Genomic DNA, 17,355 nt, shown 5'->3' on the forward strand with positions numbered 1-17,355 from the left:
GAGGTAGAGGAAGCCCAGAGAGGTAGAGGAAGACCAGAGAGGTAGAGGTAGAGGAAGACCAGAGAGGTAGAGGAAGACCAGAGGTAGAGGAAGACCAGAGAGGTAGAGGAAGACCAGAGAGGTAGAGGAAGACCAGAGAGGTAGAGGAAGACCAGAGAGATAGAGGTAGAGGAAGACCAGAGAGGAAGAGGAAGACCAGAGAGGTAGAGGAAGACCAGAGAGATATAGGTAGAGGAAGAACAGAGAGGTATAGGTAGAGGAAGACCAGAGAGGTAGAGGAAGACCAGAGAAGTAGAGGAAGACCAGAGAGGTAGAGGAAGACCAGAGAGGTAGAGGAAGACCAGAGAGGTAGAGGAAGACCAGAGAGATATAGGTAGAGTTAGACCAGAGAGGTAGAGGAAGACCAGAGGTAGAGGAAGACCAGAGAGATATAGGTAGAGGAAGACCAGAGAGGAAGAGGAAGACCAGAGGTAGAGGAAGACCAGATAGGTAGAGGAAGACCAGAGAGGTAGAGGAAGACCAGAGAGGTAGAGGAAGACCAGAGAGATATAGGTAGAGGAAGACCAGAGAGGTAGAGGAAGACCAGAGGTAGAGGAAGACCAGATAGGTAGAGGAAGACCTGAGAGGTAGAGGAAGACCAGAGAGGTAGAGGAAGACCAGAGAGGTAGAGGAAGACCAGAGAGGTAGAGGAAGACCAGAGAGGTAGAGGAAGACCAGAGGTAGAGGAAGACCAGAGGTAGAGGAAGACCAGAGAGGTAGAGGAAGACCAGAGAGGTAGAGGAAGACCAGAGAGGTAGAGGAAGACCCGAGGTAGAGGAAGATCAGAGGTAGAGGAAGATCAGAGGTAGAGGAAGACCATAGGTAGAGGAAGAACAGAGAGAAAGAGGTAGACCAGAGAGGTAGAGGAAGAAGAGAGGTAGCGGAAGAAGAGAGGTAGCGGAAGACCAGAGAGATAGAGGAAGACCAGAGAGGTAGAGGGAGACCAGAGAGGTAGAGGAGGACCAGAGAAGTAGAGGAAGACCAGAGAAGTAGAGGAAGACCAGAGAGGTAGAGGAAGACCAGAGGTAGAGGAAGACCAGAGGTAGAGGAAGACCAGAGAGGTAGAGGAAGACCAGAGAGGTAGAGGAAGACAAGAGAGGTAGAGGAAGACCCGAGAGGTAGAGGAAGACCAGAGAGATAGAGGTAGAGGAAGACCAGAGAGGAAGAGGAAGACCAGAGAGGTAGAGGAAGACCAGAGAGGAAGAGGAAGACCAGAGAGGTAGAGGAAGACCAGAGGTAGAGGAAGACCAGAGAGATATAGGTAGAGGAAGACCAGAGAGATATAGGTAGAGGAAGACCAGAGAGGTATAGGTAGAGGAAGACCAGAGAGGTAGAGGAAGACCAGAGAAGTAGAGGAAGACCAGAGAGGTAGAGGAAGACCAGAGAGGTAGAGGAAGACCAGAGAGATATAGGTAGAGGAAGACCAGAGAGGTAGAGGAAGACCAGAGGTAGAGGAAGACCAGAGAGGTAGAGGAAGACCAGAGAGATATAGGTAGAGGAAGACCAGAGAGGTAGAGGAAGACCAGAGGTAGAGGAAGACCAGAGAGGTAGAGGAAGACCAGAGAGGTAGAGGAAGACCAGAGAGGTCGAGGAAGACCAGAGAGGTCGAGGAAGACCAGAGAGGTCGAGGAAGACCAGAGAGGTCGAGGAAGACCAGAGAGCTCGAGGAAGACCAGAGAGGTAGAGGAAGACCAGAGAGGTAGAGGAAGACCAGAGAGGTAGAGGAAGACCAGAGGTAGAGGAAGACCAGAGAGGTGGAGGAAGACCAGAGAGGTAGAGGAAGACAAGAGAGGTAGAGGAAGACCAGAGAGATAGAGGTAGAGGAAGACCAGAGAGGTAGAGGAAGACCAGAGAGATATAGGTAGAGGAAGACCAGAGAGGTATAGGTAGAGGAAGACCAGAGAGGTAGAGGAAGACCAGAGAGGTAGAGGAAGACCAGAGAGGTAGAGGAAGACCAGAGGTAGAGGAAGACCAGAGGTAGAGGAAGACCAGAGAGGTCGAGGAAGACCAGAGAGGTCGAGGAAGACCAGAGAGGTAGAAGAAGACCAGAGAGGTAGAGGAAGACCAGAGGAAGAGGAAGACCAGAGGTAGAGGAAGACCAGAGGTAGAGGAAGACCAGAGAGGTAGAGGAAGACCAGAGGTAGAGGAAGACCAGAGAGGTCGAGGAAGACCAGAGAGGTCGAGGAAGACCAGAGAGGTCGAGGAAGACCAGAGAGGTCGAGGAAGACCAGAGAGGAAGAGGAAGACCAGAGAGGTAGAGGAAGACCAGAGGTAGAGGAAGACCAGAGAGGTGGAGGAAGACCAGAGAGGTAGAGGAAGACCAGAGAGGTACAGGAAGACCAGAGAGATATAGGTAGAGGAAGACCAGAGAGGTATAGGTAGAGGAAGACCAGAGAGGTAGAGGAAGACCAGAGAGGTAGAGGAAGACCAGAGAGGTAGAGGAAGACCAGAGAGGTAGAGGAAGACCAGAGGTAGAGGAAGACCGAGGTAGAGGAAGACCAGAGAGGTCGAGGAAGACCAGAGAGGTCGAGGAAGACCAGAGAGGTAGAAGAAGACCAGAGAGGTAGAGGAAGACCAGAGGAAGAGGAAGACCAGAGAGGTAGAGGAAGACCAGAGGAAGAGGAAGACCAGAGGTAGAGGAAGACCAGAGAGGTAGAGAAAGAGCAGATAGGTAGAGGAAGACCAGAGAGGTAGAGGAAGACCAGAGAGGTCGAGGAAGACCAGAGAGGTCGAGGAAGACCAGAGAGGACGAGGAAGACCAGAGAGGTAGAGGAAGACCAGAGAGGTAGAGGAAGACCAGAGAGGTAGAGGAAGACCAGAGAGGTAGAGGAAGACCAGAGAGGTAGAGGAAGACCAGAAGTAGAGGAAGACCAGAGGTAGAGGAAGACCAGAGAGGTAGAGGTAGAGGAAGACCAGAGAGGTAGAGGAAGACCAGAGAGGTCGAGGAAGACCAGAGAGGTCGAGTAAGACCAGAGAGGTCGAGGAAGACCAGAGAGGTAGAGGAAGACCAGAGAGGTCGAGGAAGACCAGAGAGGTCGAGGAAGACCAGAGAGGTCGAGGAAGACCAGAGAGGTCGAGGAAGACCAGAGAGGTAGAGGAAGACCAGAGAGGTCGAGGAAGACCAGAGAGGTAGAGGAAGACCAGAGAGGTAGAGGAAGACCAGAGAGGTAGAGGAAGACCAGAGAGGTAGAGGAAGACCAGAGAGGTAGAGGAAGACCAGAGAGGTCGAGGAAGACCAGAGATGTCGAGGAAGACCAGAGAGGTAGAGGAAGACCAGAGAGGTAGAGGAAGACCAGAGAGGTCGAGGAAGACCAGAGAGGTAGAGGAAGACCAGAGAGGTAGAGGAAGACCAGAGAGGTAGAGGAAGACCAGAGAGGTAGAGGAAGACCATAGGTAGAGGAAGACCAGAGAGATAGAGGTAGACCAGAGAGGTAGAGGAAGTAGAGAGGTAGCGGAAGACCAGAGGTAGAGGAAGACCAGAGAGGTAGAGGAAGACCAGAGAGGTAGAGGAAGACCAGAGAGGTAGAGGAAGACCAGAGGTAGAGGAAGACCAGAGGTAGAGGAAGACCAGAGAGGTAGAGGTAGAGGAAGACCAGAGAGGTAGAGGAAGACCAGAGGTAGAGGAAGACCAGAGAGGTAGAGGAAGACCAGAGAGGTAGAGGAAGACCAGAGGTAGAGGAAGACCAGAGGAAGAGGAAGACCAGAGAGATAGAGGTAGACCAGAGAGGTAGAGGAAGAAGAGAGGTAGCGGAAGACCAGAGGTAGCGGAAGACCAGAGAGGTAGAGGAAGACCAGAGAGGTAGAGGAAGACCAGAGAGGTAGAGGAAGACCAAAGAGGTAGAGGAAGACCAGAGGTAGAGGAGGACCAGAGGTAGAGGAAGACCAGAGGTAGAGGAAGACCAGAGAGGTAGAGGTAGACAAGAGAGGTAGAGGAAGACCAGAGAGATAGGTAGAGGAAGACCAGAGAGGTAGAGGTAGAGGAAGACCAGAGAGGTAGGTAGAGGAAGACCGGCGAGAGAGGTAGACCAGAGAGGTAGAGGAAGACCAGAGATGTAGGGGTAGAGGAAGCCCAGAGAGTTAGAGGAAGACCAGAGAGGTAGAGGTAGAGGAAGACCAGAGAGATAGAGGAAGACAAGAGAGGTAGAGGAAGACCAGAGAGGTAGAGGAAGACCAGAGAGGTAGAGGAAGACCAGAGAGGTAGAGGAAGACCAGAGATATAAAGGAAGACCAGAGAGATAGAGGAAGACCAGAGAGGTAGGTAGAGGAAGACCAGCGAGAGAGGTAGACCAGAGAGGTCGAGGAAGACCAGAGAGGTAGAGGAAGACCAGAGAGGTCGAGGAAGACCAGAGAGGTAGAGGAAGACCAGAGAGGTAGAGGAAGACCAGAGAGGTAGAGGAAGACCAGAGAGGTAGAGGAAGACCAGAGAGGTAGAGGAAGACCAGAGAGGTCGAGGAAGACCAGAGATGTCGAGGAAGACCAGAGAGGTAGAGGAAGACCAGAGAGGTAGAGGAAGACCAGAGAGGTCGAGGAAGACCAGAGAGGTAGAGGAAGACCAGAGAGGTAGAGGAAGACCAGAGAGGTAGAGGAAGACCAGAGAGGTAGAGGAAGACCATAGGTAGAGGAAGACCAGAGAGATAGAGGTAGACCAGAGAGGTAGAGGAAGTAGAGAGGTAGCGGAAGACCAGAGGTAGAGGAAGACCAGAGAGGTAGAGGAAGACCAGAGAGGTAGAGGAAGACCAGAGAGGTAGAGGAAGACCAGAGGTAGAGGAAGACCAGAGGTAGAGGAAGACCAGAGAGGTAGAGGTAGAGGAAGACCAGAGAGGTAGAGGAAGACCAGAGGTAGAGGAAGACCAGAGAGGTAGAGGAAGACCAGAGAGGTAGAGGAAGACCAGAGGTAGAGGAAGACCAGAGGAAGAGGAAGACCAGAGAGATAGAGGTAGACCAGAGAGGTAGAGGAAGAAGAGAGGTAGCGGAAGACCAGAGGTAGAGGAAGACCAGAGAGGTAGAGGAAGACCAGAGAGGTAGAGGAAGACCAGAGAGGTAGAGGAAGACCAGAGAGGTAGAGGAAGACCAGAGGTAGAGGAGGACCAGAGGTAGAGGAAGACCAGAGGTAGAGGAAGACCAGAGAGGTAGAGTTAGACAAGAGAGGTAGAGGAAGACCAGAGAGATAGGTAGAGGAAGACCAGAGAGGTAGAGGTAGAGGAAGACCAGAGAGGTAGGTAGAGGAAGACCGGCGAGAGAGGTAGACCAGAGAGGTAGAGGAAGACCAGAGATGTAGGGGTAGAGGAAGCCCAGAGAGTTAGAGGAAGACCAGAGAGGTAGAGGTAGAGGAAGACCAGAGAGATAGAGGAAGACAAGAGAGGTAGAGGAAGACCAGAGAGGTAGAGGAAGACCAGAGAGGTAGAGGAAGACCAGAGAGGTAGAGGAAGACCAGAGATATAAAGGAAGACCAGAGAGATAGAGGAAGACCAGAGAGGTAGGTAGAGGAAGACCAGCGAGAGAGGTAGACCAGAGAGGTAGAGGAAGACCAGAGAGGTAGAGGTAGAGAAAGACCAGAGATGTAGAGGTAGAGGAAGCCCAGAGAGGTAGAGGAAGACCAGAGAGGTAGAGGTAGAGGAAGACCAGAGAGGTAGAGGAAGACCAGAGGTAGAGGAAGACCAGAGAGATAGAGGAAGACCAGAGAGATAGAGGAAGACCAGAGAGGTAGAGGAAGACCAGAGAGGTAGAGGAAGACCAGAGAGGTAGAGAAAGACCAGAGAGGTAGAGGAAGACTAGAAGTAGAGGAAGACCAGAGGTAGAGGAAGACCAGAGAGGTAGAGGAAGACCAGAGAGGTAGAGGAAGACCAGAGAGGTAGAGGAAGACCAGAGAGGTAGAGGAAGACCAGAGGTAGAGGAAGACCAGAGAGGTAGAGGAAGACCAGAGAGGTAGAGGAAGACCAGAGAGATATAGGTAGAGGAAGACCAGAGAGGTAGAGGAAGACCAGAGAGGTAGAGGAAGACCAGAGAGATAGAGGAAGACCAGAGAGGTAGAGGAAGACCAGAGAGGTAGAGGAAGACCAGAGAGATAGGTAGAGGAAGACCAGAGAGGTAGAGGAAGACCGGAAAGGTAGAGGAAGACCAGAGAGGTAGAGGAAGACCAGAGAGGTCGAGGAAGACCAGAGAGGTCGAGGAAGACCAGAGAGGTCGAGGAAGACCAGAGAGGTAGAGGAAGACCAGAGAGGTACAGGTAGAGGAAGACCAGAGAGGTAGAGGAAGACCAGAGAGGTCGAGGAAGACCAGAGAGGTCGAGGAAGACCAGAGAGGTAGAGGAAGAACAGAGAGGTAGAGGTAGACCAGAGAGGTAGAGGAAGACCAGAGAGGTAGAGGAAGGCCAGAGAGGTAGAGGAAGACCAGAAATAGAGGAAGAACAGAGGTAGAGGAAGACCAGAGAGGTAGACACTTTGGATGTAGGGGGGTTGAGATGTAAATACAACAGCATTGAATCAGCAGGGGGGGGGGGGGGGTTGAGATGTAAAAACAACAGCAGGATGTGGGGGGGGGGGGGGGGGTGAGATGTAAATACAACAGCAGGATCTGGGGGGGAGGTTGTGCGTGTTAGCAGCTATAACTCTGTGTGTGTTAGCAGCTATAACTCTGTGCGTGTTAGCAGCTATAACTCTGTGCGTGTTAGCAGCTATAACTCTGTGCGTGTTAGCAGCTATAACTCTGTGCGTGTTAGCAGCTATAACTCTGTGCGTGTTAGCAGCTATAACTCTGCGTGTTAGCAGCTATAACTCTGTGTGTTAGCAGCAATAACTCTGTGTGTTAGCAGCAATAACTCTGTGTTTTGTGTGTTAGCAGCTATAATTCTGTGTGATGGCAGCTATAACTCTGTGTTTCGTGTGTTAGCAGCTATAACTCTGCGTGTTAGCAGCTATAACTCTGCGTGTTAGCAGCTATAACTCTGCGTGTTAGCAGCTATAACTCTGCGTGTTAGCAGCTATAACTCTGCGTGTTAGCAGCTATAACTCTGCGTGTTAGCAGCTATAACTCTGCGTGTTAGCAGCTATAACTCCGCGTGTTAGCAGCAATAACTCTGTGTGTTAGCAGCAATAACTCTGTGTTTTGTGTGTTAGCAGCTATAATTCTGTGTGATGGCAGCTATAACTCTGTGTTTCGTGTGTTAGCAGCTATAACTCTGCGTGTTAGCAGCTATAACTCTGCGTGTTAGCAGCTATAACTCTGCGTGTTAGCAGCTATAACTCTGCGTGTTAGCAGCTATAACTCTGCGTGTTAGCAGCTATAACTCTGCGTGTTAGCAGCTATAACTCTGCGTGTTAGCAGCTATAACTCTGCGTGTTAGCAGCTATAACTATGCGTGTTAGCAGCTATAACTCTGCGTGTTAGCAGCTATAACTCTGCGTGTTAGCAGCTATAACTTTGCGTGTTAGCAGCTATAACTCTGCGTGTTAGCAGCTATAACTCTGTGCGTGTTAGCTGCTATAACTCTGTGTGTTAGCAGCTATAACTCTGCGTGTTAGCAGCTATAACTCTGCGTGTGTTAGCAGCTATAACTCTGCGTGTGTTAGCAGCTATAACTCTGCGTGTGTTAGCAGCTATAACTCTGCGTGTGTTAGCAGCTATAACTCTGCGTGTGTTAGCAGCTATAACTCTGCGTGTGTTAGCAGCTATAACTCTGCGTGTGTTAGCAGCTATAACTCTGCGTGTGTTAGCAGCTATAACTCTGCGTGTGTTAGCAGCTATAACTCTGCGTGTGTTAGCAGCTATAACTCTGCGTGTGTTAGCAGCTATAACTCTGCGTGTGTTAGCAGCTATAACTCTGCGTGTGTTAGCAGCTATAACTCTGCGTGTGTTAGCAGCTATAACTCTGCTTGTGTTAGCAGCTATAACTCTGCGTGTGTTAGCAGCTATAACTCTGCGTGTGTTAGCAGCTATAACTCTGCGTGTGTTAGCAGCTATAACTCTGCGTGTGTTAGCAGCTATAACTCTGCGTGTGTTAGCAGCTATAACTCTGCGTGTGTTAGCAGCTATAACTCTGCGTGTGTTAGCAGCTATAACTCTGCGCGTGTTAGCAGCTATAACTCTGCGTGTTAGCAGCTATAACTCTGTGTGTGTTAGCAGCTATAACTCTGCGTGTTAGCAGCTATAACTCTGCGTGTTAGCAGCTATAACTCTGCGTGTTAGCAGCTATAACTCTGCGTGTTAGCAGCTATAACTCTGCGTGTTAGCAGCTATAACTCTGCGTGTTAGCAGCTATAACTCTGCGTGTTAGCAGCTATAACTCTGTGTTTTGTGTGTTAGCAGCTATAACTCTGTGTTTTGTGTGTTAGCAGCTATAACTCTGTGTGATGGCAGCTATAACTCTGTGTTTCGTGTGTTAGCAGCTATAACTCTGCGTGTGTTAGCAGCTATAACTCTGCGTGTGTTAGCAGCTATAACTCTGTGCGTGTTAGCAGCTATAACTCTGTGTGTGTTAGCAGCTATAACTCTGTGCGTGTTAGCAGCTAGAACTCTGTGTGTGTGTTAGCAGCTATAACTCTGTGTGTGTTAGCAGCTATAACTCTGCGTGTGTTAGCAGCTATAACTCTGCGTGTGTTAGCAGCTATAACTCTGCGTGTGTTAGCAGCTATAACTCTGTGCGTGTTAGCAGCTATAACTCTGCGTGTGTTAGCAGCTATAACTCTGTGTGTGTTAGCAGCTATAACTCTGCGTGTGTTAGCAGCTATAACTCTGCGTGTGTTAGCAGCTATAACTCTGCGTGTGTTAGCAGCTATAACTCTGCGTGTGTTAGCAGCTATAACTCTGCGTGTTAGCAGCTATAACTCTGTGCGTGTTAGCAGCTATAACTCTGTGTGTGTTAGCAGCTATAACTCTGCGTGTCCTGAATAATGGAAGAATGCTTTGCAGAAGTAAAGAACTCTGTTCTGTGAGATGGTCAATATTCCCGTTGCCGTCAACTAAAAGCTCTCTGGGCAAGAAAACCAAGAAACAAATGCCAGATCTCCTACTAATCAATTCTTAATGATGACTCCATTCTTCACTTTAGAGACACGATGTCAAACGGAAGCGTGTTTAGGCAAATCAGTGAACGTTTAAAGGTGCAGAGAGAGAGAGAGAGAGAGAGAGAGAGAGAGAGACCAGCGAGCGTTGCCCGTCGTTGTTGTAGAAATACAGAAACACTGAAATAGATCAACAAGAGAACAAATCACATGAGACTTCTTCACTTCAACCTTCAAGAGCGAGAATTACTAATCAGGCACCTTGTTCCCTACCTTAAACTGACTGTGTTATAGCTGGTCAGAACAGCACCTTGTTCCCTACCTTAAACTGACTGTGTTATAGCTGGTCAGAGCAGCACCTTGTTCCCTACCTTAAACTGACTGTGTTATAGCTGGTCAGAACAGCACCTTGTTCCCTACCTTAAACTGACTGTGTTATAGCTGGTAGGGAGAACAGCACCTTGTTCCCTACCTTAAACTGACTGTGTTATAGCTGGTAGGGAGAACAGCACCTTGTTCCCTACCTTAAACTGACTGTGTTATAGCTGGTCAGAGCAGCACCTTGTTCCCTACCTTAAACTGACTGTGTTATAGCTGGTCAGAACAGCACCTTGTTCCCTACCTTAAACTGACTGTGTTATAGCTGGTCAGAACAGCACCTTGTTCCCTACCTTAAACTGACTGTGTTATAGCTGGTCAGAGCAGCACCTTGTTCCCTACCTTAAACTGACTGTGTTATAGCTGGTCAGAACAGCACCTTGTTCCCTACCTTAAACTGACTGTGTTATAGCTGGTCAGAACAGCACCTTGTTCCCTACCTTAAACTGACTGTTATAGCTGGTCAGAACAGCACCTTGTTAAACTGACTGTGTTATAGCTGGTAGGGAGAACAGCACCTTGTTCCCTACCTTAAACTGACTGTGTTATAGCTGGTAGGGAGAACAGCACCTTGTTCCCTACCTTAAACTGACTGTGTTATAGCTGGTAGGGAGAACAGCACCTTGTTCCCTACCTTAAACGGACTGTGTTATAGCTGGTCAGAACAGCACCTTGTTCCCTACCTTAAACTGACTGTGTTATAGCTGGTCAGAACAGCACCTTGTTCCCTACCTTAAACTGACTGTTATAGCTGGTCAGAACAGCACCTTGTTCCCTACCTTAAACTGACTGTTATAGCTGGTCAGAGCAGCACCTTGTTCCCTACCTTAAACTGACTGTTATAGCTGGTCAGAACAGCACCTTGTTCCCTACCTTAAACTGACTGTTATAGCTGGTCAGAACAGCACCTTGTTCCCTACCTTAAACGGACTGTTATAGCTGGCCAGAACACTATACAGACAGAGAGGAAACAGTAGAACACTATACAGACAGAGAGGAAACAGTAGAACACTATACAGACAGAGAGGGAACAGTAGAACACTATACAGACAGAGAGGAAACAGTAGAACACTATACAGACAGAGAGGAAACAGTAGAACACTATACAGACAGAGAGGAAACAGTAGAACACTATACAGACAGAGATATAGCAGAGAGGGAACAGTAGAACACTATACAGACAGAGAGGAAACAGTCAAACACTATACAGACAGACACATAGCAGAGAGGGAACAGTAGAACCCTATACAGACAGAGTTATAGCAGAGGGAGAACAGTAGAACTCTATACAGACAGATATTCCGAAGAGGGAGAACACTAGAACACTATACAGACAGATATATAGTAGAGGGAGAACAGTAGAACTCTATACAGACAGATATTCCGAAGAGGGAGAACACTAGAACACTATACAGACAGATATATAGTAGAGGGAGAACAGTAGAACTCTATACAGACAGATATTCCGAAGAGGGAGAACACTAGAACACTATACAGACAGATATATAGTAGAGGGAGAACAGTAGAACACTATACAGAGAGAGGGAACAGAAGAACACTATACAGACAGAGAGGGAACAGTAGAACACTATACACACAGAGATATTGCAGAGGGAGAACAGTAGAACATTATACAGACAGAGATATAGCAGAGAGGGAACAGTAGAACACTATACAGACAGAGGTATAGCAGAGAGGGAACAGTAGAACACTATACACACAGAGATATTGCAGAGGGAGAACAGTAGAACATTATACAGACAGAGATATAGCAGAGAGGGAACAGTAGAACACTATACAGACAGAGGTATAGCAGAGAGGGAACAGTAGAACACTATACAGACAGAGGTATAGCAGAGAGGGAACAGTAGAACACTATACAGACAGAGAGGGAACAGTAGAGCACTATACAGACAGAGGGAGAACAGTAGAGCACTATACAGACAGAGAGGGAACAGTAGAACACTATACAGACAGAGATATAGCAGAGAGGGAACAGTAGAACATTATACAGACAGAGATATAGCAGAGAGGGAACAGTAGAACACTATACAGACAGAGGTATAGCAGAGAGGGAACAGTAGAACACTATACAGACAGAGGTATAGCAGAGAGGGAACAGTAGAACACTATACAGACAGAGATATAGCAGAGAGGGAACAGTAGAACACTATACAGACAGAGGTATAGCAGAGAGGGAACAGTAGAACATTATACAGACAGAGATATAGCAGAGAGGGAACAGTAGAACACTATACAGACAGAGGTATAGCAGAGAGGGAACAGTAGAACACTATACAGACAGAGGTATAGCAGAGAGGGAACAGTAGAACACTATACAGACAGAGGTATAGCAGAGAGGGAACAGTAGAACACTATACAGACAGAGATATAGCAGAGAGGGAACAGTAGAACACTATACAGACAGAGGTATAGCAGAGAGGGAACAGTAGAACACTATACAGACAGAGGTATAGCAGAGAGGGAACAGTAGAACACTATACAGACAGAGGTATAGCAGAGAGGGAACAGTAGAACACTACACAGACAGAGGTATAGCAGAGAGGGAACAGTAGAACACTATACAGACAGAGGTATAGCAGAGAGGGAACAGTAGAACACTATACAGACAGAGATATAGCAGAGAGGGAACAGTAGAACACTATACAGACAGAGAGGGAACAGTAGAACACTATACAGACAGAGGTATAGCAGAGAGGGAACAGTAGAACACTATACAGACAGAGAGGGAACAGTAGAACACTATACAGACAGAGGTATAGCAGAGAGGGAACAGTAGAACACTATACAGACAGAGAGGGAACAGTAGAACACTATACAGACAGAGGTATAGCAGAGAGGGAACAGTAGAACACTATACAGACAGAGGTATAGCAGAGAGGGAACAGTAGAACACTATACAGACAGAGGTATAGCAGAGAGGGAACAGTAGAACACTATACAGACAGAGATATAGCAGAGAGGGAACAGTAGAACACTATACAGACAGAGAGGGAACAGTAGAGCACTATACAGACAGAGGTATAGCAGAGAGGGAACAGTAGAACACTATACAGACAGAGGTGTAGCAGAGGACTGTAACAGATCAGCTGTAGGGACGGAGCAGGGACAGTACGACCAGCTCAGAGTCGTGATAAATCCCCCAGACGCTGCACCATACTGTGGCCCTGTGCTGCAGGACCAACAGACAGAGAGCCATTCATCTGAACACTCAGGATTCATTATTCCTGCTTAACAGGAACGTTAAAAAAGCCATTTCAATCACGGTTTATCTGAGAGAATATTCAATAATTCATTGATGAATGAACTACCTTACACAGATTCAGTGGTTTAGAACTGTGTCCCAAAGCACCGGGTACAACACTGGGCACTGGGAACAACACTGGGCACTGGGAGCAACACTGGGCACTGGGAACAACACTGGGCACAACACTGGGCACTGGGAACAACACTGGGCACTGGGAACAACACTGGGCACTGGGAACAACACTGGGCACTGGGCACAACACTGGGCACTGGGAACAACACTGGGCACTGGGAACAACACTGGGCACTGGGAACAACACTGGGCACAACACTGGGCACATCACCGGGCACAACACTGGGTACAACACTGGGCACAACACTGGGCACAACACTGAGCACAACACTGGGCACAACACTGGGTACAACACTGGGTACAACACTGGGCACTGGGAACAACACTGGGCACTGGGAACAACACTGGGCACATCACCGGGTAAAACACTGGGAACAACACTGGGCACTGGGAACAACACTGGGCACAACACCGGGCACAACACTGGGCACAACACTGGGTACAACACTGGGTACAACACTGGGCACAACACTGGGCACAACACCGAGCACAACACCGGGCACAACACCGGGCACAACACTGGGTACAACACTGGGTACAACACTGGGCACAACACTGGGTACAACACTGGGTACAACACCGGGCACAACACCGAGCACAACACCGGGCACAACACCGGGCACAACACCGGGCACAACACTGGGTACAACACCGGGCACAACACCGGGCACAACACCGGGCACAACACCGGGCACAACACCGAGCACAACACCGGGCACAACACCGGGCACAACACTGGGTACAACACCGAGCACAACACTGGGTACAACACTGGGAACAACACTGGGCACTGGGTACAACACCGAGCACAACACTGGGTACAACACCGAGCACAACACTGGGTACAACACCGAGCACAACACTGGGTACAACAACACACCATCCCTTCTGATAGATATGAGGTCAAGTAGACGGGACCCTCCCTCCTCCCCTCCCTTCTGATAGATATGAGGTCAAGTAGACGGGACCCTCCCTCCTCCCCTCCCTTCTGATAGATATGAGGTCAGGCAAGCGGGACCCTCCCTCCTCCCCTCCTCCCCTCCCTTCTGATAGATATGAGGTCAGGTAGACGGGACCCTCCCTCCTCCCCTCCCTTCTGATAGATATGAGGTCAGGTAGACGGGACCCTCCCTCCTCCCCTCCTCCCCTCCCTTCTGATAGATATGAGGTCAGGCAAGCGGGACCCTCCCTCCTCCCCTCCTCCCCTCCCTTCTGATAGATATGAGGTCAGGTAGACGGGACCCTCCCTCCTCCCCTCCTCCCCTCCCTTCTGATAGATATGAGGTCGGGTAGAGGGGACCCTCCCTCCTCCCCTCCTCCCCTCCCTTCTGATAGATATGAGGTCAGGTAGACGGGACCCTCCCTCCTCCCCTCCTCCCCTCCCTTCTGATAGATATGAGGTCGGGTAGACGGGACCCTCCCTCCTCCCCTCCTCCCCTCCCTTCTGATAGATATGAGGTCAGGTAGACGGGACCCTCCCTCCTCCCCTCCTCCCCTCCCTTCTGATAGATATGAGGTCAGGCAAGCGGGACCCTCCCTCCTCCCCTCCTCCCCTCCCTTCTGATAGATATGAGGTCAGGTAGACGGGACCCTCCCTCCTCCCCTCCTCCCCTCCCTTCTGATAGATATGAGGTCGGGTAGAGGGGACCCTCCCTCCTCCCCTCCTCCCCTCCCTTCTGATAGATATGAGGTCAGGTAGACGGGACCCTCCCTCCTCCCCTCCTCCCCTCCCTTCTGATAGATATGAGGTCGGGTAGAGGGGACCCTCCCTCCTCCCCTCCTCCCCTCCCTTCTGATAGATATGAGGTCGGGTAGACGGGACCCTCCCTCCTCCCCTCCTACCCTCCCTTCTGATAGATATGAGGTCACAACATCTGCATGTGGCCAATAGAATAACATCAGCATGTGACCAATAGAATAACAATAACATCAGCATGTGACCAATAGAATAACATCAGCATGTGACCAATAGAATAACAATAACATCAGCATGTGACCAATAGAATAACATCAGCATGTGACCAATAGAATAACAATAACATCAGCATGTGACCAATAGAATAACAATAACATCAGCATGTGACCAATAGAATAACAATAACATCAGCATGTGACCAATAGAATAACATCAGCATGTGACCAATAGAATACCAATAACATCAGCATGTGGCCAATAGAATAACAATAACATCAGCATGTGACCAATAGAATAACAATAACATCAGCATGTGACCAATAGAATAACATCAGCATGTGACCAATAGAATACCAATAACATCAGCATGTGACCAATAGAATAACATCAGCATGTGACCAATAGAATAACAATAACATCAGCATGTGACCAATAGAATAACAATAACATCAGCATGTGACCAATAGAATACCAATAACATCAGCATGTGACCAATAGAATAACAATAACATCAGCATGTGACCAATAGAATAACAATAACATCAGCATGTGACCAATAGAATAACATCAGCATGTGACCAATAGAATACCAATAACATCAGCATGTGACCAATAGAATACCAATAACATCAGCATGTGACCAATAGAATAACATCAGCATGTGGCCAATAGAATAACAATAACATCAGCATGTGACCAATAGAATAACAATAACATCAGCATGTGGCCAATAAAATATGATTTGATTTTAATATGGCTGAAGCGCCCTCTAGAGGACAATAACAGATATTACAGCATGGTACAAACCATCCTGATTCCTGGTCAGGGTTAGTCCAGACACTACCAGTCTAATGGCTGGGTTAGTCCAGACACTACCAGTCCAATGGCTGGGTTAGGGTTAGTCCAGACACTACCAGTCTAATGGCTGGGTTAGTCCAGACACTACCAGTTTAATGGCTGGGTTAGTCCAGACACTACCAGTCTAATGGCTGGGTTAGTCCAGACACTACCAGTCTAATGACTGGGTTAGTCCAGACACTACCAGTTTAATGGCTGGGTTAGTCCAGACACTACCAGTCTAATGGCTGGGTTAGTCCAGACACTACCAGTCTAATGGCTGGGTTAGTCCAGACACTACCAGTCTAATGGCTGGGTTAGTCCAGACACTACCAGTCTAATGGCTGGGTTAGTCCAGACACTACCAGTCTAATGGCTGGGTTAGTCCAGACACTACCAGTCTAATGTCTGGGTTAGTCCAGACACTACCAGTCTAATGGCTGGGTTAGTCCAGACACTACCAGTCTAATGGCTGGGTTAGTCCAGACACTACCAGTCTAATGGCTGGGTTAGGGTTAGTCCAGACACTACCAGTCTAATGGCTGGGTTAGGGTTAGTCCAGACACAACCAGTCTAATGGCTGGGTTAGTCCAGACACTACCAGTCTAATGGCTGGGTTAGTCCAGACACTACCAGTCTAATGGCTGTGTTAGTCCAGACAATACCAGTCTCATGGCTGGGTTAGTCCAGACACTACCAGTCTAATGGCTGGGTCAGTCCAGACACTACCAGTCTAATGGCTGGGTTAGTCCAGACACTACCAGTCTAATGGCTGGGTTAGTCCAGACACTACCAGTCTAATGGCTGGGTTAGTCCGGACACTACCAGACTAATGGCTGGGTTAGTCCAGACACTACCAGTCTAATGGCTGGGTTAGTCCAGACACTACCAGTCTAATGGCTGGGTTAGGGTTAGTCCAGACACTACCAGTCTAATGTCTGGGTTTGTCCAGACACTACCAGTCTAATGGCTGGGTTAGTCCAGACACTACCAGTCTAATGGCTGGGTTAGTCCAGACACTACCAGTCTAATGTCTGGGTTAGTCCAGACACTACCAGTCTAATGGCTGGGTTAGTCCAGACACTACCAGTCTAATGGCTGGGTTAGGGTTAGTCCAGACACTACCAGTCTAATGGCTGGGTTAGTCCAGACACTACCAGTCTAATGGCTGGGTTAGGGTTAGTCCAGACACTGCCAGTCTAATGGCTGGGTTAGTCCAGACACTACCAGTCTAATGGTTGGGTTAGTCCAGACACTACCAGTCTAATGGCTGGGTTAGTCCAGACACTACCAGTCTAATGGCTGGGTTAGTCCAGACACTACCAGTCTAATGGCTGGGTTAGTCCAGACACTACCAGTCTAATGGCTCCAGACCAGAGCCCTATTCCCTATGAAGTGCACTACTCCAGACCAGAGCCCTATTCCCTATGAAGTGCACTACTACTGACCAGAGCCCTATTCCCTATGAAGTGCACTACTACTGACCAGAGCCCTATTCCCTATGAAGTGCACTACTACAGACCAGAGCCCTATTCCCTATGAAGTTCACTACTCCAGACCAGAGCCCTATTCCCTATGAAGTTCACTACTCCAGACCAGAGCCCTATTCCCTATGAAGTGCACTACTACTGACCAGAGCCCTATTCCCTATGAAGTGCACTACTACAGACCAGAGCCCTATTCCCTATGAAGTTCACTACTCCAGACCAGAGCCCTCTGTAGTGGTTCACTACTCCAGACCAGAGCCCTCTGTAGTGGTTCACTACTCCAGACCAGAGCCCTCTGTA

The 17,355-nt window shown here is 48.8% G+C and overlaps 1 protein-coding gene and 1 long non-coding RNA gene across 2 annotated transcripts in view; one reads left to right on the forward strand and one right to left on the reverse strand.

The window, feature by feature from the left end:
* Positions 1-17,355, reverse strand: part of gpc5a (glypican 5a) — a 306,601-nt gene that overhangs the window by 213,734 nt on the left and 75,512 nt on the right. The gene's annotated exons all lie outside the window — the stretch shown is intronic.
* On the forward strand, positions 11,515-12,349 carry LOC118947129. Its single transcript, XR_005041782.1, has 4 exons — positions 11,515-11,600; positions 11,653-11,723; positions 12,063-12,193; positions 12,235-12,349. It is a non-coding gene; the product is annotated as an uncharacterized LOC118947129 (long non-coding RNA).

This window comes from Oncorhynchus mykiss, unplaced genomic scaffold (assembly GCF_013265735.2).
Source record: "Oncorhynchus mykiss isolate Arlee unplaced genomic scaffold, USDA_OmykA_1.1 un_scaffold_144, whole genome shotgun sequence".
NCBI lineage: Eukaryota > Metazoa > Chordata > Actinopteri > Salmoniformes > Salmonidae > Oncorhynchus > Oncorhynchus mykiss.